The following is a 20,207-nucleotide window of genomic DNA, read 5'->3' as shown; positions in this document are numbered from 1 at the left end:
GATCCCGATGTTATGGGATCGAGCCCCACATCAGGCTCCTCTGCTATGAGCCTGCTTCTTCCTCTCCCACTCCCCCTGCTTGTGTTCCCTCTCTCGCTGGCTGTCTCTATCTCTGTCAAATAAATAAATAAAATCTAAAAAAAAAAAAAGCCAATAAAAAGAAAATTGTGACTAATATTTTTGATAGTTTTCTTTATTTCAAATATTTCCCATATCACAATTGAATGCCTAAGTCCTGGTCTGACTTTCTGATTTCTTTTCAAAGATTTGTTTTAGAGAGAGGGAGGGAGTGAGGGAGAATGAGTGGGGTAGGGGCAAAATCTCAAGCAGACTCCCCACTTAAGCAGGGAGCCCAACATGGGTCACGATCCCACAATCCTGAGATCATGACCTGAGCCAAAATCAAGAGTTGGGTGTTTAACCTACTGAGCCACCCAGGTGCCCCTGACTTTTTGACCTTTTAAAATATACCAGTGATTGAACAGAATAAGGCTGAAAATAAGGACCACCTGGTATAAGGGTAGGGGGAAGGTCATAACAAGAGAACTTGTATTTTAAATAATCATTCAAATATCAATATAAGCCTTTCCAAGCCAGTTTAACTTAGTGTCTGACACACTTGTATTGCTTGATATACACAAGTATGTGCCAGGCATGGAGTTAAAATGTAGAATTGGTTATAAAGATGATTACTGGCTCCCATTTTTGAAGGAGTTCACAATCTACAGAGAGGTAGTAAAATAAGGCAGTCTTTAAAATTTATGTTATTAATCCAACTTGGGAACCCAACTGAGAACTGGAGGAGAATTGGCTTTCAGTGACACTGCTTTCCTACAGAATGAGAACTCAGCTATTAGTTTAAAGGGTATTAGAGTGATGTACAACGCATACGGGAAATAGTTTTCTCAGACTTTTATATTAAATAGCATTATTCCCATTACTTTCAGATGGTTTTGCTCTCTACTTTTAAGGAAACATGAGAATAGATTAGACCATCTCTTAAAGCCTCTTTGTTTTCATTCTAGAATTATATAAAAAAGAGCAAAGCATCGTTTGAAATGAAACTTCTCATTAGAAGATTTGAGTTGAGTCTTGAGAGGATTGAAATTTTAGTCCTTTATACTAAGTTACTTTCTTATAAAAATTTCCTTCCTTATACTGGTAGAAGCAAAAGAATGATGGTTTCTGTGACTGTGTGTGTGCTACCACACATTGTAAAACAGTGAAACATACTTCAGAGACTTTTTCAAGCATCTTTTGTTTCTGGTTCTGTAGCAATTTTTGAAGATAATGGTTTGACAATAGTTTTTCTGTTATTTCTACAAAAGATGTATTTTAGTAAACGCTTTCATTTAAAATCACAAATAGGTGAAGAAAAAATTATCAAGTATGTAGATTTGATATGAAGTCTCAAATTATACTAAATTTCCTCCCCCACTCTGCCATAGAAAGTAGATTTCCTCCTATGCTAGATAGTTATTGGTGATCAAAGGGAAGGCGCTTGTCTTTCACTTAGGTGTGACTTGATGTTTTCTCTCCATTTGTATTATTTTTGCTGAGAACTAATAGCAGTAGGTTAAAAAGGTAAAAATATACAGTCAGTGGATTTTTCTCCCATGGTTTGACTTAGTAATTACAGGAGAATGAGTCTGCTATGGGGAATACTACAGATTCAGGAAACTCTGTAGACGGAGGTACTCCTCAGCAAATTCAGAAGAGGGAGCATTCCATGTGGCTGTTCGATACTGGGGTGGTTTGCTTTTATACATTCAGCTGGGAGGAAATAAGATATATTGAATGAGAGTCAGAACCTGGAATATGGGTGCAGGCTTACAATTCATTTACCTAGAGTGTGATTCCTGTCCTCTCCACCTGTTTATGGGGATACCCCACCCACCTTTTCTATCTTCACCCCTGAATTGACAGAGGTTTCCTAGGATTAGAAATCTTTTCCGTGTGTGGCTGTCTCAGCCTCTAGCTAAAGGATTACAAAACTGAGACCTAAAAATATCAAGTTCTTTGCCAGCGGAGGCAAAATTTTTACAAGCTCTATTTTCTGAATAACAATTTAGTTTTTAGTCTTTAGAATAATCCATACCCTGTTAGCTCTGTGTGTACAGGCACTCCTCGATAAGAGGTAGAATCATGAAATAGTGTGGATTCTAAATTGCAGGGGTGGGGATGGAGATATGGGTGAATAATCCCTCTCCTCCTGCCAAATCTGTTGAGACAGATTTTGAAAACCATTCCCTATCAAAGTCCCTCTGCTTTGTGGCTATACCATCATCCCTAGGCATTAGCAGTCGAGAAGAGGTCTCATCTAAACATCACCTTTAAGTACGGTTACAGGTCTTCTGTTTAAAGTAGAGATATTAATAGATAATTCTGAAGGGGGAAATTCTGCAAGAGACAAACAGTACTTTTCAAAAATTCTATACCAAGAGGAGTAGAAAAAAATGTCATTATTCTGTTTGTTGGTCGAATGAGATCTGAATGCAAAATCAACTTGTGTGTTTTCAGTGTAGATCCTGGGAAGTGAAACTGCTGTCCATGTTCTGAAGACTTGTAGTGAAGATATTACAGGAATAAAATAATGCATTTCATGGTAATTGGTTTCAAAATGATTAAAAGAGGTTTTCTCTCATTAGAAAAAATGTAATTGAATATTATTTGAACACTATAGCTCTAGCCACATGACATCTTTTGTGAAAATTAATGATTATTAGTTTTCCGCACCGTTCAGCAGAGCCTTGGAGCAAAGATCAGAGTTGTTGTGAATTTTCTTCCTCATGAACTTTGGTGCCTAATATAATTATTCCTTTTTTTTTTTTTTCTTAAAGTGATTTTCTTGAAGAGAACTTATTAGCTTCATGAATGACTTGCATTAGAGATTAACTAGCTAACAGGCAGGGATGGAAAGCTTGATGACTTAGTTTTTCCTCTGGCAACTTCATATTAGAGTAAACAGTTGCTTTGCAAAAGCTCACACCCCATTGCACTTTCTTTAACACATTAGACTGACTTACAGGGCTATCACTAGGTTAAATGAATCAAAGAGTTGTGCCTATACAAGTTGATGACTCTTCCTCTTCTTGGTGAAAGAGCAGGGTGTGATGTGCACTGCAAAATTTGACGGAGTGAACTCTTCCTTCTCCTTTCTCCCTGAATTCATGCCAGAATTGCTGTAATGGTAAATGAAATATAATTATTTCATTTTGTCTTGACACTTGAGAAAGCATCCTCTTGTTTTATACGAGGTAGATGTTAGAAACCAAAGATTCCTGCATACCTTCCTTAACAGTTTCCCATTGCACTGAGAATTCCATAAACATCAAATCGGTTAAACATAGAAGAGTTATGTGATCTTGCTAGAAAATGACTTTATTATGTTCTTATAAAAAAAAATAAAGTTAATGCCTAAACTGAGGGGTTTTTGTTCTCCTTCTGAAGAGCACTGTTTTTGGAAACAAAATCTTCAGACCCAGTTATAAAGCAGATAAAATCAAAACTGCTGTGCTTGAATCCAAGGTGGTGGGTTCTGAGTCCTAGCTGCCAAGCCCTTCCTTGCCCAGTGAAGTGCCTCTCGGGAAGTCCAGGGCTTCTCAGAACACAACTTGAAGCCCACTGGGTGACAAGATCTCTAAGAAGCCTTTTGGTTCTGAGATACAAGGATTCCAACAAGAAATTTTTGTTTGCATGTCATTTGCTCTGTACTCTGCTTTGCCCCATGTGTAATTGATGGGGTATCATCAAAGTATGTTAAGATTTGGTAAATGGAAAAGCCAAAGAATACTTGAGGGCACAAGGAGCCAGTCACGGGAGGCAGAGAGGAATGGAATGGGTTGTGTGGTAATAAATAGGGAGCCATGAAAGGAGCTACTGTTCTTTAAAGGTTATTTCACTCTCTAGTCTTTCCTTCCTTTCCTAGGGACAATCTCTATTAAAAAAATCTCATGTGTATTCTTCTAGGATGTATTATAATTTTACTATTCATAAATATAGAAATGATGCCATGCTAGATAATTCTGTCATCCTTGCGCGGGGTCCATGCTAATCTTCTCTGTATCATTCCAATTTTAGTATATGTGCTGCCAAAACGAACATTCCAGACTACATAATTCTGCAACTTGCCTTTAAAACTCAATGTTATATTAAAAACGACATTGATGCCTATTGGTCTAATTAACTCATTTAAATGTATTTTACCATAAATACATCAAGACTATTCCCTATTAATAGGAAAAATATGGTACAGTATTCCCTATGACAAATACAGTTGTAGTAAATATTTTAATTGTAATCTGCTACATAAGTGTAAGGTTCTCTTCATGTTACATACCTAAAAGATTTGTTGGGCAATTGGGTGAGAAAATTTCAACCTTACTTGGAAACTGATTTCATTTTCAAAAGTGGTCATATACATTTTTAACAGTACTTCATAGAAGTTTCCCTCCATAACAACTTGACAGTCTCAGGTATTTCATTTTCTTTTCTGTTCCAGTGGTTGTGAAATAAAATATCAGTGCTTAGTGTTAACTTGCACAATCCTCATAGCTGAACAGTTTGAGCACCTTTTCCTATGTTAATTTCCTCTTAGGAAATGCAATTCAATATGCAATTTTTCTACCTGTTTTTCAAATTCTTTTATGGAGGCAAAGCTAATCCTCTGCTGTATGTTACAAATACGTTCTCCTGCTCTTCTGTTGTTTCTTTACTTCTGATGTGATATATTTGTCATTCCCATTCTTGATAATTTATGCTTTCTGTGTCTTATGGTAATTTATACAAAGAACATATCTTTAGATATGTATATAGATATAACACATATATTCTATATATATATAAAGTTAGTCCACATTTAGGTTTTAATGTACCATATTTAATTTTTTTCAGGGTGACTTTAATTTTTAATTTAAATTCAATTTAATAAACATGTATTATTAGTTTCAGAGGTAAAATTTAGTGATTCATCAGTTGCATACAACACCCAGTGCCCATTACTTGAGGTGCCCTCCTTAATACCCATCACCCAGTTACACCATCCCCCTACCCACCTCCCCTCCAGCAACCCTCAGTTTGTTTCCTACAGTTAGGAGTCTTTTATGATTTTTCCTCCCTCTCTGTTTTTGTCTTATTTTACCTTCCCCTCCCCTATGTTCATCTGTTTAGCTTCTTAAATTCCACATATCAACAAGATCATATGGTATTTGTCTTTCTCTGACTGACTTATTTCACTTAGCATAATACCCTCTAGTTCCAGCCACATCGTTGCAAATAGCAAGAATTAATTTTTTGATGGCTGAGTTATTATTCCAGTGTGTGTGCTTGTCGTATGTCTGTGTAAAAATCACATCTTTATCGATTCATCTGTCAGTGGACATCTGGGCTCTTTCCATATTTTGGTACCATGTTTAAATTTTTAAGAAATAACCACCTGTTTTCCAGTGTGATTGTAGCATTTTACATTCTCAGGGTAAGCAAGGTTGAGTTGCTTCACATACTTACCAACACTGTTATTGTCTTAATTTCAATCATTCTACAGTATATATCATAGTATCTCATTGTGGTTTTAAATTTTACTTCCCCAAACATAATCTTTGTGCTTTTTGGCTGCTCATGCATTTTCTTTTGTGAAGTGTCTATTCAAAATTTTTGTCCAACTTTAAATTGGATTGTAGTTTTAATTAAATACAATTCATTTTTTAACACAGATTTTTAACTGCTTAATTAAAAAAATGATAGGTTAACAGGATATTGAAAAGATAGTATAGAGATCACATATACCCTTCACTCAGTTTCCCCTAATAGTTACATGTTAGATAGTTGGAGTACAATATAAAGACCAGGGATTTGACACTGGTAAATATGTGTAAATATTTGTCATTTTATCATATGTGTAGATTGTGTAACCATCACTGCAATCCAAATATAGAACTATTCCATCATGCTTGTGTAGTCTCTCTCATCCACCCCTCCCATGTTTAACCTTGCATAACCCCTGGCAACCACTAATCTGTTTTCCGTCTGTATAATTTCAAATAAATGGAGTCCTATAATATCTGTCATCTTGTTATTTTTTTTCTCTTAACATAATGCCCTTGAGATCTAAGTTGCTGTGCACATCAGTTCATTTTTATTGCTGACTACTATTTAAGGAATACTAATGTATTCCTGGGATGTATCACACTTTATTTACCTATTGAAGGATATTTTGGTTGTTTCCAGTTTGAGGCTATTAAAAATAAAGCTGTTAGGAACAGTCCTTTGTAAGACTTGTGTGGATGTTTCATTTTTCCATGATGAATGCCCAGGAGTTCAATTGCTGGCTCTATTGTAGAGGTATATTTAATTTTTTAAGAAATTGTCAAACTGAGAGTTATTATATTTTACATTTACACTGACAATGTATGAGAGACCCAGTTTCACTGCATCCTTTTTAGCATTTGGTATTGTCAATATTTTTGTTATTTAACTGTCCATATAGGTACATAGAAACATTTCATCACAGCTCCAATTTGCATTTCCTGAATATCTAGTGATACTGATCATCTTTTCATGTGCTTGTTTGTCATTCATATGTCCTCATCAGTGAAATGTCTCTACATCTTTAGCTCATTTTCTAATTGTAATGTATGTATGGTTGCTGTTTTCTGTTGAGTTTTAAGAGTTTTTTATATATTATAGGTACAAGTTCTTTGTTCAGTTTATGGTTTCCAAATATTTTCCAATTTATAGCTTTTCTTTAAGTTCTTTTTACATGGGTTTTCCAAGAGCAAAGTTTTTAAGACCAAATTATTGATTTTTATTTTTTTGTATCATGCTTTTGATGTTATGATTAAGAACTCTTCACCAAGTTTTGTTTTGGAGACTTTTTCTTGAGTTAAGGTTTTTCATAATTTTTATTTCATATTTAAATATCCATTTTGAAATAATTTTTGTGTTAAGGTATGAGGTTTAGGTTGAGGGTGGTGTTTTTGCTTGTAAATATCCAGTTACTCAAGCACCAGTTGTTTAAAAATCTATCCTCCACTGAGTTGCTTTTTCATCCTTATTTAAAAAAAATGAGTTGTGTGGGTCTTTATTTGGGTTTTGTATTCTGTTGCATTGATCAATTGTTTAACTTTACTGATATCACACAGTCTTGGTTACTATGACTATAAAATAAGTCATGAAAAAGTAAAATATATATACGTGTATACATATCCATATATATGCATATATAAAATTTGGAGACAGTTGGCATTTTGTATCTGAACGGTTTCGATTCATGAACATGGTATACCTTTGCATATATTAATAATTTCTTTGATTCTCATCACTGTAGGGTGGGGATTTAAATGACTGACAATAATTGTGGATTTGTCTACTTTTCAGTTACATCTCATTTTGGATTATTATGTCTTCCTGGTCGATTTACCTTTATGTCATTATACAGTATGCCTCTCTATTAATATTCATTTGCTAGGAAGTCTGCATCATCAGATACTGGTTTAGCTACTACTATATCCTTTTCTTTTTTTTTTTATTATTTTTTTATTATGTTAGTCGCCATACAGTACATCCCTAGTTTTTGATGTAAAGTTCCATGATTTATTACTTGCGTATAACACCCAGTGCACCATGCAATATGTGCCCTCCTTAATACGCATCACCAGCCTATCCCATTCCCCCACCCCTCTCCCCTCTGATGCCCTCAGTTTGTTTCCCAGAGTCCATAGTCTCTGATGGTTCATTCCCCCTTCTGTTTACCCCCCCTTTCTTCTTCCCTTTCTTCTCCTACCTATCTTCCTACTTCTTATGTTCCATAAATGAGTGAAACTATATTCTTTTGATTGTATAGTATATCTTTTTCCATTTGTTTACTTTTAGCCTGCCTATATCATTATATTTGAATTGAGTTCCTGAGCATATAGTTAGGTCATGATGTTTTTCATCCATCCCATTATGCTTTATTTGATATATTTAGACCATTTACATTTAATGCAATTATTGATAAGGCTTAAATCTGCCATTTTATTCTTTGTCTTCTGTTTTCTCTGGTTTTCATTGTCTATCTTTTTTGCATTTCTATAGATTACTTGTACACTTTAAGTTTTTCAGCGTCTCTCTTTGTATAACCTTTTTAGTGACAACTCTTGGTATTGCATTATGTATAAGCTTTTTTTTATTGCTTCCTTAAAAAATTGCCACAAACTAAAACACAAATTTTTATCTTAGAATCCTGAAGGTGAAAGGTCTGTTACAGGATCACTGGACTAAAGTCAAAGTATAAGCACAGCTGTGTACCCTTCTGGAGGCTTAGGGAAGAATCTGTTTCAATGATTTTTCCAGGTTTTAGATGCACTCGGATTTTTTAGCTCGTAAACATCTTCTCTATCTTCAAAACCAGCAACTGTGTGTTGAGCATTTTTGAAAAGACTTATTTATTATCTGAAGCAGGGGAGAGACAGAGTGAGATGGAAAGAATCCCTATCAGACTCCCTGTTGAGCAGAGTCTGACATGGGACTCAATCCCATGACTCTGAAATTGTGACCTGAGCTGAAACCAAGAGTTGGACGCTCAACCAACTGAGCCACCTAGGTGCCCCTGTGTGTTGAGCTTTTTAATATTACATCACTCTGACCTCACTCTATCTTCTTCTTCCACTTCGAGTATCCTTCTGATCACATTGGACCTACCAGATAACCCTGGATAATATTCCTATATGAAGATCAGTTGATTACCAAACTTAGTTCTATCTGCAACTTTAATTTCCCTTTTCCATATTAAATAAATTATTTAGGTTCTAAGAATTATGGTTGTCTCTGGGGACCACTAATTTGCCTACTACACATTATATATACATACTTTGTCAAAATTGACTGGTGAATACATTTTAACAGTTCTAGTGAAGTACAAAAACCTTATCTACCACTATATTTATTCTCTCACATTTAAAGTAAAATTGTCTTAAATATTTCCTCTGTATACATTGAGAACCACATTAGATAGTGTTAAACTTTTTGTTTCAACCATCAAACATAATATAGAAAACTCAAGAGGAGAAGGAGAGCATACTGTATATACCCATAGTTTTGCTTTTATCATTCACTCACTCTCTGGATGTTTCAAGACTCCTTTTTTCATTTCCTTTCTGTTCAGAAAATTTTAGCCATTCATTTAAAGTAAGTTGGCTGCTTATAAAGTCTCATAGTTTTCCTTCATCTGAGAATGTCTTGATTGCCTCTTCATTCCTGAGGACATGTTTTCACTGAATATGGAATCTTGGGTTGATCATTTTCTTCTTCAGCACTCAAAAAGTGTTATGCCATTTCTTTCTGCCTCTGTGGTTTTTGAAAGAAGATCCATTCTCATTCAAATTGTTTCTCCCTACAGATAATGTGCCATTTCTCTTACTACTGTCAATATTTTTTCTTTGCTTTTAGTTTTCAGGAGTTTGTGATGTGTCTTGACATGAATTTTTCAGTTTGTCCTGTGTATGGCTTATCAGCTTATTCTGCAGATTTGTGTTTTGTTTATTTTTTGCAAAACTTGAAGAATTTTTTAGGTATTTTTTATTGAATACATTTTTATCTCTGTTATGGACTCAGTGTTTGTGCCCTCCCAAAATTCAGATGTTGAAACCCTAACTCCTAATGTGATTGTATTTGAACATGGGGCCTTTGAATGTTAATAAGGTTTAGATGTGGTCATGAGGGTAGGGCTCAATGGTGGGATCAGTGTTCCTATCAGAATAAGAAGAGAGACCAGAGCTCACTCTGTCATGTGAGGATACAGTGAGAAGGTGGACCTCTGCAAGCCAGGAAGAGAGCCCTTACCAAGAGTCAAATCTGATAGCACCTTAATCTTGGACTTTCCATTCTCCAGGACTGTGAGAAGTAAATGTCTGTTGCTTAAGCTACTCAGTCTATTGTATTTTGTTACTGCAGTTTGAGTAGACTCAGAATTCTATTCCTCTTTCTTCTTTCTGAAACTCCAATGAGATGAATATTATCTTTTTAATTTTTTATTATAACCCTACCTGTCCCTAACACTTATTTTCAGGCTCTGTAATTCAGACTGTGTAATTTCTACTGTTTTATATTCAAGTTCATTGATTTTTCTTTCAAATGGCTGTTGAGTCCATCTGCTTAGTAATATTTCAGTGGCTATATTTTTTTATTTCTAAAATTTCCATTTGGTTTTCATATCTTCAATTTCTTTGAGACTGTCTACTCCTTCAGTAAAACTTTCTACTCATTGGTTTCAGATATATTTATAATTGTTTGTTGAAACATTTTTTATTGGCTGCTTTAAAATCCTTGTTCAGACACTTTAACATCTGGATTATCACATTGGTGTCTGTTGTCTTTCCCCATTCAGTTTGAGGTCCCTGGTATGAAAAGTGATTTTAATAATGGCATTTTGGGTATTATAGGACTTTGGGTTTTACTTAAATCTTGTGTTTTATCTTGTCTGACAGTGCTCTAGTACTTGAATGAGAACTTGACTCATTTCTTCTAGGTGGAGATGGAAATTTAGGGTTTTTTTTCTTGGTTTCCATAGATACCCAGGAGGAGGAACTTTTTGTTACTGTGTTGGGCATGACTTTGAGTTGAGGCTTCCTACTGGGTCTCTGCTTATACCACCCTAGCTTAGAAGGGAACAGGTGCCTAACTGCTGCTTCCTGTATAGCCACCACTGACATTGAGGGGGTGATTTTGTTATGTATGGCTGAGCAGGGATGAAAGTCCCAACTTTCTACTAGGCCTCTTTCAATACCACTCCAGCGAGGAGGGAAAGTTGTCTCATTACTACTTTTGTAGGGAAGAAGTTCAGGCTGTCTGTGTGATTTCCAGCTCCCTACTTGGCCTTCCCTGACAGCACTCCAGCCCGTATTGGGGATTGGAGTACCTCATTACAGTCCAGCAATGGTAGAAGTCCGGGCACTCCTTTGACCTTCACTGACAGGAGTGGAAATGGGGGCCACAGGATTTTGTGTGTGATGTTTGGCTAGAGTGGGTTAATTATCATCTAAAAGTTTCTGTCCGAGTGGCCTGTCCCTTTCTTGGTTCCTCTGCTAAAGAGAGTAGGTTTTCCTTGGAGTTTTTCTTGTCGGCACCATTGATATCTCTGGATGCAATGTCCAGTTTGGGATATTTGAGGCAAACAGAAAACCCAGAAAACTCAACACTGTATTATGCTTTGTGTCCAAAGTCACTAGCCAGTATGCCATCTCTCCAACTTGCAGCACCTTATATGTGTTTATTTTATATATTGTGTTGAAAGTTTTTAGTTGTATTTTGTGGAAGTAATAGGGAAAGTCTATCCATTTTTTTCTGGAAGCAAGTCTGATTTTTATATTGTTAAAGCACTATTTTATTTTGGGGATAAATCCAACTTGGATAAATGTGTACACCCATGCTGGATCAAATACAAAAATTTTATTTAGGATTTTGCTCATGAGCTCTCCTATATGATACTTCTATATAATCTTAGTTTTTACTATCCTTCTCTGATTTTAATAGCAAGCTTATACTAGCCTTAGAAAGTGTACATTAATATTTCCATTCTGTGTTCTCCCTTTACTTCTATAGTCAAATTTATATTACATTGGTATTATCTATTTCATGTAGACTTGATAAAACTTTAAAAAATCATCTGGTGTTCTTTTTGGGGAGATTTTCCTACTGAATAAAGTACCTGAGTAATGGTTTTTGTTTTCTATATTTTTGTGTAAATGTTAGCAATTTCTTTTAGAAATTATATTTTTGTTAATGTTTTTAGAAAATTACCTTCAAGTTTTAGCATTGACACAAAGATGTTTGTAGCATACTTTCAATTTTAAAAAATATCCACTGCATCTTCAGTTGTATCCTTTTTACATAATGCTATTGTTCATATGTATTCCCTCTTTTCAACCAGTCTTGATAAATATAATTTTATTTAATGCTTTAAAGAAGCAATCTTTCTTTCATAACTTTTTGAGTATAGTTCACAATTTTACATCAGATTCAGGTGTACAAAATAGTGATTCAACAACTCTCTTTTGCTATGCTCACCACAAGAATAGGTACCATCTGTCACCATACAACACGATTATAATATCATAGAATATATTCCCTATGCTGTACCTATTATTCCTATAACTTATTCATTCCATAATTGGAAGCCTATATCTCCTGTCCTTCAGCCATTTTGCCCATCCCTCACCCTCTTCCCCTCTGGTCACCATCAGTTTGTTCACTGTATTTATAGGTTTGATTCACTTTTTGTTCATTTGTTCTGTTTTTTTAGATTCTACATATGAGTGAAATCATATAGTATTTGTCTTTCTCAGTCTGAGTTACTTCGCTTAGCATGTATGCCCTCTAGATCCATCTATGTTGTCACAAATGGCAAGATCTCATCCTTTTAATGGCTAAATATGGCTATATTTGGAGAGATATATATATATAAAATTTTTTAATGGCTATTTATATGGATACACACACACACACACACACACACACATTCTTCGTCCATTCATGTATCATGTATCAGTTGCTTCCATACCTTGGCTACTGTAAGTAATGCTGCAGTAAAAACATAAGGGTGCATATATCTTTTTAAATTGATATTTTTATTTTTGGGGAGGTAAATACCCAGAAGTAGAATCACATGGTACTGAATCACATGGTACTTCTACTTTTAATTTTTTGAGGAACTTCTATACTGTTTGTCCCAGGGGCTGTACCAATTTACATTCCCACCAACAGTATGCAAGGGTTCCTTTTTCTTCACATCCTCACCAACACTTGTTATTTCTTATCTCTTTGATTCTAGCATTTAAAAAAAAAAATCTAGCATAGATCAGTGGAACAGCATAGAGAGCCCAGAAGTCAACCCATGCTTACATGGTCAATGCATGGCAAAGGAAGCAAGAATACACAGTGGGAAAAAGACAGTCAGTCTCTTCAACAAACGGTGTTGGGAAAACCGGCTACATGCAAAAAAGAAACTGGACCACTTTCTCACACCACACACAAAAATGAACTCAAAGTGGATTAAAGATCTGAATGTGAGACTTAAAATCATAAAACTACTAGAAGGGAACACAGACAGTAATTCTTTGACATCAGCCATAGCAACATTTTTCTAGAGATGTCTTAAGGGAAACAAAAGCAAAAGTAAACTGTTGGAACTACATCAAAATATAGGCCTTTTGCCCAGCAAAGGAAACCATCAATAAAGCAAAAAAGTAACCCACTAAGTGGAGGAAGATATTTGCAAATGCTAGACTGAATTAAGGGGTTAATATCCAAACTATATAAATAACTGCTACAACACAATATCGAAAAACGTCCCAAACAATCTGATCAAAAAATGGGCAGAGGACCTGAATAAACATTTCTCCAAAGAAGACATACAGGTGGCCAACAGACACATGAAGAGCTGCTCGCCATCATTCATTATCAGAAAAATGCAAATCAAAACCACAATGAGATATCACCTCACACTTCACACATTTTTTTTCAGAAAATAATTTTACGTATTTTGCATCTTTACTGTCCTTATTTTTACTACTATTCTATGATTCTTGAGTTGAATTTTTACCTTGTCTCTTTTAATTTAGTTATATTTAAAATATGCTTTTAAAGCTGTTAGCATCCTATTATGACTAATTTATCCCAAAGTACATGTCTGCACATGTATGTTGATGTACGTTTAATATTAGTTTAGTTATTAGTATTTTGTAATTTCCACTGTTTTTGTTTTTCCTCCCCAAATCATATTTGGGAATGCTTATGTATTTCTAAACATAGTTTCTTGTTTGGTCATGGTGGTTTTAAATTGCCAACTCAATGTTAATTTCTTGTTTAATTGGTCTTGATGACACCACTTTTATGGAATATGTTGAGTTTCTTTTGTGGCCAGGTGCATCATCAATTTTTAATAGTATTTAAAGTGAAAAGAGTTAATGTATTTCAGTTTTCAATTTGATGTGAATTCTGAACCCACATTTCATATAAGCTTGAGGTTTCCTTTATCATGGGTAAAAATTTTCCAATTATGTTTCCAGGTAAATGGAAAACTTCCTTATTGTTTCTCCATGCTCATAGTTTTTATCTCATGCATTTATATTGTATGTGCTGACATTGTATCAATTCACTGTTTTATCCTGGTGGCTCCGAAAAAAGTTTTAGCTTTTATTGTTGCATAGATTCTGTAGTGTGGGCTTACCACTGAAGTTCTATGAGGAATAGTGATATTTATCTTTATTTTCAATCTTCATATCTCTAGCCCCTAGCACATGCTTAGCATTTTAGGGGTCACTTGATCAATGCTTGTTGAGTAAATAAATTATTCCAGTGCCTCTGAGAGCAATTTCAGCTTTAACTTCATTCACTATTAATGGTGAATTGCTACTTCATTTTTAGCGATTGGGGGAATTATATTTGTTTTCCTTTTAAGCTTAAATACGTATTTTTACGATTTATTTATTTTAGAGCGTCCAAGAGTGTGTGAGTGAATACGGGGGTGAGGGGGTTGGGGGCGGAGGGAGAGAGAGAATCTTAAGCAGATTCTCTGCTGAGTGCAGAACCCATCCTGTCTCAGGGCTTGATCTCAGCAAAATAAAGCTGGGATTATGACCTGAGCTGAAATCAAGAGTCAGTTGCTTAACTGAATGAGCCACCCAGTCACCCCTAAGCTTGGATATGTTTTAGAGTTTTGTAAATAACTTTTTGAGTATAGTTGACACAAAATGTTACATTATTTTCAGGTATACAACATGCTTTTTAAAGAATATTTTATGTATTTATTTCGGGGGGACGTTGAGAGAGAAGGAGCATGAGCAGGGGGGAAGGGCTGAGGGAGAAGTAGGCTCCCAGCTGAGCAGGAAGCCTGATGTGGGACTTGATCCCAAGACCCTGGGATCATGACCCGAGCCGAAGGCAGCCACTTAAGCAACTGAGCCTACCAGGCTCAGTTATACAACATATTAAAAATTGTTACTTAGGTGGGGTGCGTGGCTGGTTCAGTTGGTGGAGCATGGAACTCTTGATCTCAGGTTCATAAGGTCAAGGCTCATGGCTGGTTCAGTTGGTGGAGCATGGAACTCTTGATCTCAGGTTCGTAAGGTCAAGGCTCATGTTGGGCCTAGAACTTACTTAATAAAAAGAAAATTGTTACCTAACAGTTGTGCATGCGTGTAGAATTATGATATAGGTGGGCCAGAGAGCAGAATCTTTCTATATCCTCTTATTCTGTGTTATTGTCCAGAGGACTGGCCTAGATTTCTAAAAACAAAATAAAACTCTGATCATGTTACATGTCACAGTCTTGATTGAAAACAGTCTGTGGTTCTACATTACAATTAGAGTATAATTTAAATTCCTTAATTGAATCTATAAAGATTTTTATGCAATAAACCCTATTCATCTACATTTTATTTATTAAAATTCTTCACTATCACGCTCCCATGTTTCAGTTCCTAATACTCTATACTCTTTCAAGCTTCAGTGCCTTTGTAAATTTTTTCCTCTAAGAATGGCTTCATTGAACTGACAAATGCCCATTCATAAATCATTGCCGTCACGAATTGTTTACAAACCCAGTGTCCTCTCTGGCTGCAGAGTTAGGAGATTTTTCTCTATGCTTTCATATCAACTTGTTCATATCTTTCATATATCCTTACCATATTGTATTGTCTCTCAGTTTTTTAAGTTAATCCCCCCGTCCATAACTGAACAAAAAAGTGTATGAGATATGAGCATTAATCTGTCACTCAGCACCCACCCCATTATATCCAGAATTATAATGGAAATGTGAGCCAGGCCAAAGGTTTCCTCTGCCTTGGCAAAATCTAGTGAATGTTGATAGCCTTACAAGACAATTAGTAGGATTCAATAAAAGAGCAGGTAAGGTCTTTGCAAAATATCTAATATGTAGTAGGTACTCTGTAAAGGTCAATGGAAATTCAACAATCCTGTGATTTCAATATAGGTTTTTTCTCTGGATTGTTTTCAGCTCCCATCTCATGATTTTCAGGCATCATATACATGTTTTAAAAGTCATATGTATTTCGATATGCTGGAAAATAAACCTATTTCCAAAGTGGATAGTGAACAATATTGTCACTAGCGGGAGGTTTGTTTTATACTTGGACTAGAGAGCAAAGAAGGACATTAGAGCAAAATAGTTTAAGGAAATTCCTAAGCTAGATAGGCCTCCAGAGCTCAGATTCTTTATAAGCTTTCAGATCTCTTTGATCTAAATTTTCTTCAAAAAGTGTTGTAACAAGGATGAAATATCAAGAAAGGAAACACAACAACGCAATTTTTACTTTTATCTTAAATTGTGAAATAGATCTCAAATTTAGGTGATAGGTATTAATATTTTGAGTGGAAACTGGTGAGTAAATATTTCTTGTTACACTGAAAATTTATCTAGAGAAACAAAATCATAGAATTTAGAGATAGAGCCTTTAGATATACGCTGGCCAAACCCTCCCATTTCATTTACGTATGAAGGAAAATTGAGTGCTCGGGAGGTCACATGTTTCCTTAAATCACATTCGAAGTTCCTTCTTGAGGAAGGAAGTTCCTTCTCACGAGAGAAACAGTGATGAAATTAATACTAAGGAGACGCACTTATATTACATATATTCTTAAAACCTTAATAGTTTAGTTTTTTAGGTTCCTATGCAGCGTGATTGAATAGATACTGATATTCGCCTAGTAAATATTTAATAAGCTTAAAAAAATTAACTAGTAACCTGGAACTTCACTTCAATCCTATTTATAGAGGAGGTTTCACTCTAAAGTAGATGGATGCATCATGGGCTTATCTGAACAACATTAAGTCGCTGAACTGCAAGATGACCTTGTGCAATGATAGGACTTTGAGACCAGGAGCATTGGCAAGCAGTATGTAATTATGAAGGGTTTTTTGGTAATTACAGAGGTTTAATCAGAATTTGAGTAAGCAAAAACAGCTACATGTAGAACAAAAGGTGATTTGTCAGGAAACAAAGCCATTGTGAGTGTGTGTATGTTCTGATTATGTAATAAATATATGTATGATGTATATTAAACCTACATTATATATGTAAATATGTATATACACATAACATTTCCTACGTTTTATATAGTATTTTAAATATGTGTATTTTAATGGTCACAAATTATTGAATCAATGTCATAGACCATAATTGTTTGTTTTTTAAGATTTTATTTATCTGTCAGAGAGCACAAGCAGAGGGAGCAGCAGGCAGAGGGAGAAGCTGGCTCCCCTCTAAGCAAGGAGCCTGATGCAAGATTTGATCCCAGGACCCTGGGATTATGACCTGAGCCAAAAGCAGATGCTTAGCCAGCTGAGCCACCCAGGCGTCCTTAGAACATAATTTTCAACCCATATTTCTATACTTGATTATGCATGTTTTTTCAAGGTTCTGTGTGTGTGTGTGTGTGTGTGTGTGTGTGTGAAAAATGAAAGTGCAGATCTTTACACATTAATTTTTTTTTCATGACTTAAAATTGTTAGTTTGCCATGGCTGATAAAAACAAAGTACTATAAACTGACTTAGGACAACAGAAACCTGTTGTCTCACAGTTCTCGAGGCTAGATGTCTGAGATGAAGGTATGTTGAAAGGACAGTGCTCCATGTGAAAATGTTAGGGAAGGATCTGTCCAGGCCTCTCTTCTAGCATCTGGTAGATGTCCTTGGCCTGTGGCAGCAAGCTGCAGTCTTCAGATGGTGCTTTTCTTGTGTGTGCATTTGTTTCTAAATATCTCCTTTTAATGAAGACACTGGTCCTATTGGATTGGGAACCACCATATTCACGTATGACCTTATGTTAACTATATCTGCAACAACTCTTTCCAAAGAAGCCTACCTTCTGAGTGCTGTGGGTTAGGACCTCGACATGTGAATTTTGGGGGACATAATTCAGTCTGTAACAAAAATAATTTCCTTAGCATCAACTTGAAAAAAATTTTTCTCATCAAAACAGTCTATTGCTAGACATCACTAAAATTTTTCTAAAAATTTTATGACTGTTTCACTGTCATCAGCCATGCATCAGAGTGTCAGATTAATGACATCTTTAACAGCCTTCAGTATTATTTTTAATATCATTAAGATATTCTGATTTTTACTAATTTTATGATCTGATGAGGCATAGTTTTAGTAAATTATATCATATTTCATGCTTACTTACCATTGTTGCATTCTGATTTGTATGTTATCTGGTCACATTCTTGACCAATTTTGGGGGGCATTAGGGTCATTTTTTTAGAGACTTGTAACAGTTCTTTATATACCGAATATACCAACATACGTGTTTTTAGCAAATATACTTCATTTTCTTTGTTTTTATATACAAAAGCACTAAATGAGCATAACAGACTTAATGAACTTTTCCTCTAACTGTATCTCCTTATTCCATAGTTAATAAATATTCCTTTCTATTTTTACTTGTTTCCTCTCATTTAATTACTACATCTTCAACTTCATGAGCTATGTCTGAGATGAGGATGTAAATAAGTATTACAGATACTTAACCTATGTTCTAAGCATCATTTATTGACTGGTATGTGTCTTTGTCTTTGATAACAATCTATCGTTCCTTATTTGTTGAATTCTTAAGTACAAGGGTTTGTTACTTGGCTAATTTGTTGAATTTATCTTTCAATCTGTTTTGCCGGGACAGTAATATTTGGTTAGTATAGACTTTTAAAATCCTTACAGACTTTCCTCATAATTCTCCTTTTAAAAGGTCATCGATGTTTTGACTTATTAATCCAGTTATACTTGAAATATTCTTAACCCTACGGCAACTTGCCATTAGGATTTTAACTACTAAATCTATCAATGTGTTATAAAATAATTTATCTTTCCTACACAAGAAGATGAAATAAATTTTATTTGGATTTTTAGATACTTCCATAAAATGTAGCTTATTTAAGGTTCACTCACTGTTCACCAAACATTTATTGGTCATCCATTATATTTCAGAAATGTAGTAGAAATTAGAGGAAGTTAAAGGCGCTTTTATCTAGGAGGACTGCAGATGAAGAAACTGACAAAGATGAGGATTATCCAGGAGGATAATCACGTACACAAGCCATGAATCCCTGAGATGTTACACGTTTCCAGCAGAGAGGGCAATGCTTTAACTGAGTTTTGGAGGCTGACCCCTAGATGAAGAAGGCAAACACTTGTTTTAGAGAAGGATACTGAAAATGCAAAGGCACACAGAGTTCAAAGAGCATGCCATGAAGATGAAATGGCGAGAACTTAATTGTGGCCAAAGTGTAGGATGTGAATGAGGGCTCATGAGCCTGCAGAAGATACAGATCTGTTTTCTCTCCTGTGGGCACTGGGTAGCCTTGGTGGGTTTTAAACAAGGAAGGGAAGTGGTATGATTTTAACTGTATTTAGAAAGATTTCAAGGAGGACAGGAGACCAGGTGGACAAGGAAGGAGTAGGAGTGAACAAAAAAGATTTGCTGGTAATTCATAAAAATATGTATTCAGTGAAGGAATGAATTGAATAATGATTGAAAAAGTTGAAATGTACTAGATTTAGCAGCTGCAAAGTAATTGACTTTGTTAAGATTACCTTTACTCACTGGAATGGTTGATATAGAATCCAGTTATTAATGGGAGACAATGTCAAAGTAATTGGTATTTGAAATCAGATCTCTTGTCATTGTTTTTCAAGCTACTTACCAAGAGTTTGTAGGAAATAGCTGTTCCTGTTATTTATGTTCACTTTGCTATCTATTTTTTTAACCCTAACAGTTTTCCAGGTGACTTGTCTTTTGGGTTTAAAATGAAAATAACTTTGTGTTCTGCCTTCTAACATTTATATTGTTTATTTTTGCTTTAATTGGTCTGCGTTAGTACATTGATCAGAATTTCAAGAAATAGGTTAAAATGATGGCTGTGTACATTTTCATTTTGCTTGGAATAATGGGAATGCCCTAATAATTCACACTTAAATTTTGTGTCTCTGGAAGTAGCATGTTTTTTAACATATTAAGCTCAAGATTCATTCCAATCAATTTTAAATACATTTAAAAAATTATTTAGAGGGTTTTGTTCTGAAATTTTATCAAACAGCTTTTTGGTAACTATTGAAATGCAGATGCATATTGTCTGACCAGTTGATATCTCAAATTAGTTATTATATGACTTTAAGTTATGCTTGTGACAGTTTTCATGGGTATATTCTTTTTTA

The 20,207-nt window shown here is 35.0% G+C and overlaps 1 protein-coding gene and 1 non-coding gene across 3 annotated transcripts in view; one reads left to right on the top strand and one right to left on the bottom strand.

The window, feature by feature from the left end:
• UNC13C (unc-13 homolog C) overlaps positions 1-20,207 on the top strand; it is a 538,361-nt gene that overhangs the window by 97,214 nt on the left and 420,940 nt on the right. The window lies entirely within an intron of this gene.
• On the bottom strand, positions 3,999-4,102 carry LOC121100247. Its single transcript, XR_005832003.1, has one exon. It is a non-coding gene; the product is annotated as a U6 spliceosomal RNA (small nuclear RNA).

Source organism: Ursus maritimus, unplaced genomic scaffold (genome assembly GCF_017311325.1).
Source record: "Ursus maritimus isolate PB19 unplaced genomic scaffold, ASM1731132v1 scaffold_35, whole genome shotgun sequence".
Lineage (NCBI taxonomy): Eukaryota > Metazoa > Chordata > Mammalia > Carnivora > Ursidae > Ursus > Ursus maritimus.
The sequence above is the reverse complement of the archived record's forward strand: the minus strand, read 5'-3'. Positions and strand labels throughout refer to the sequence as shown.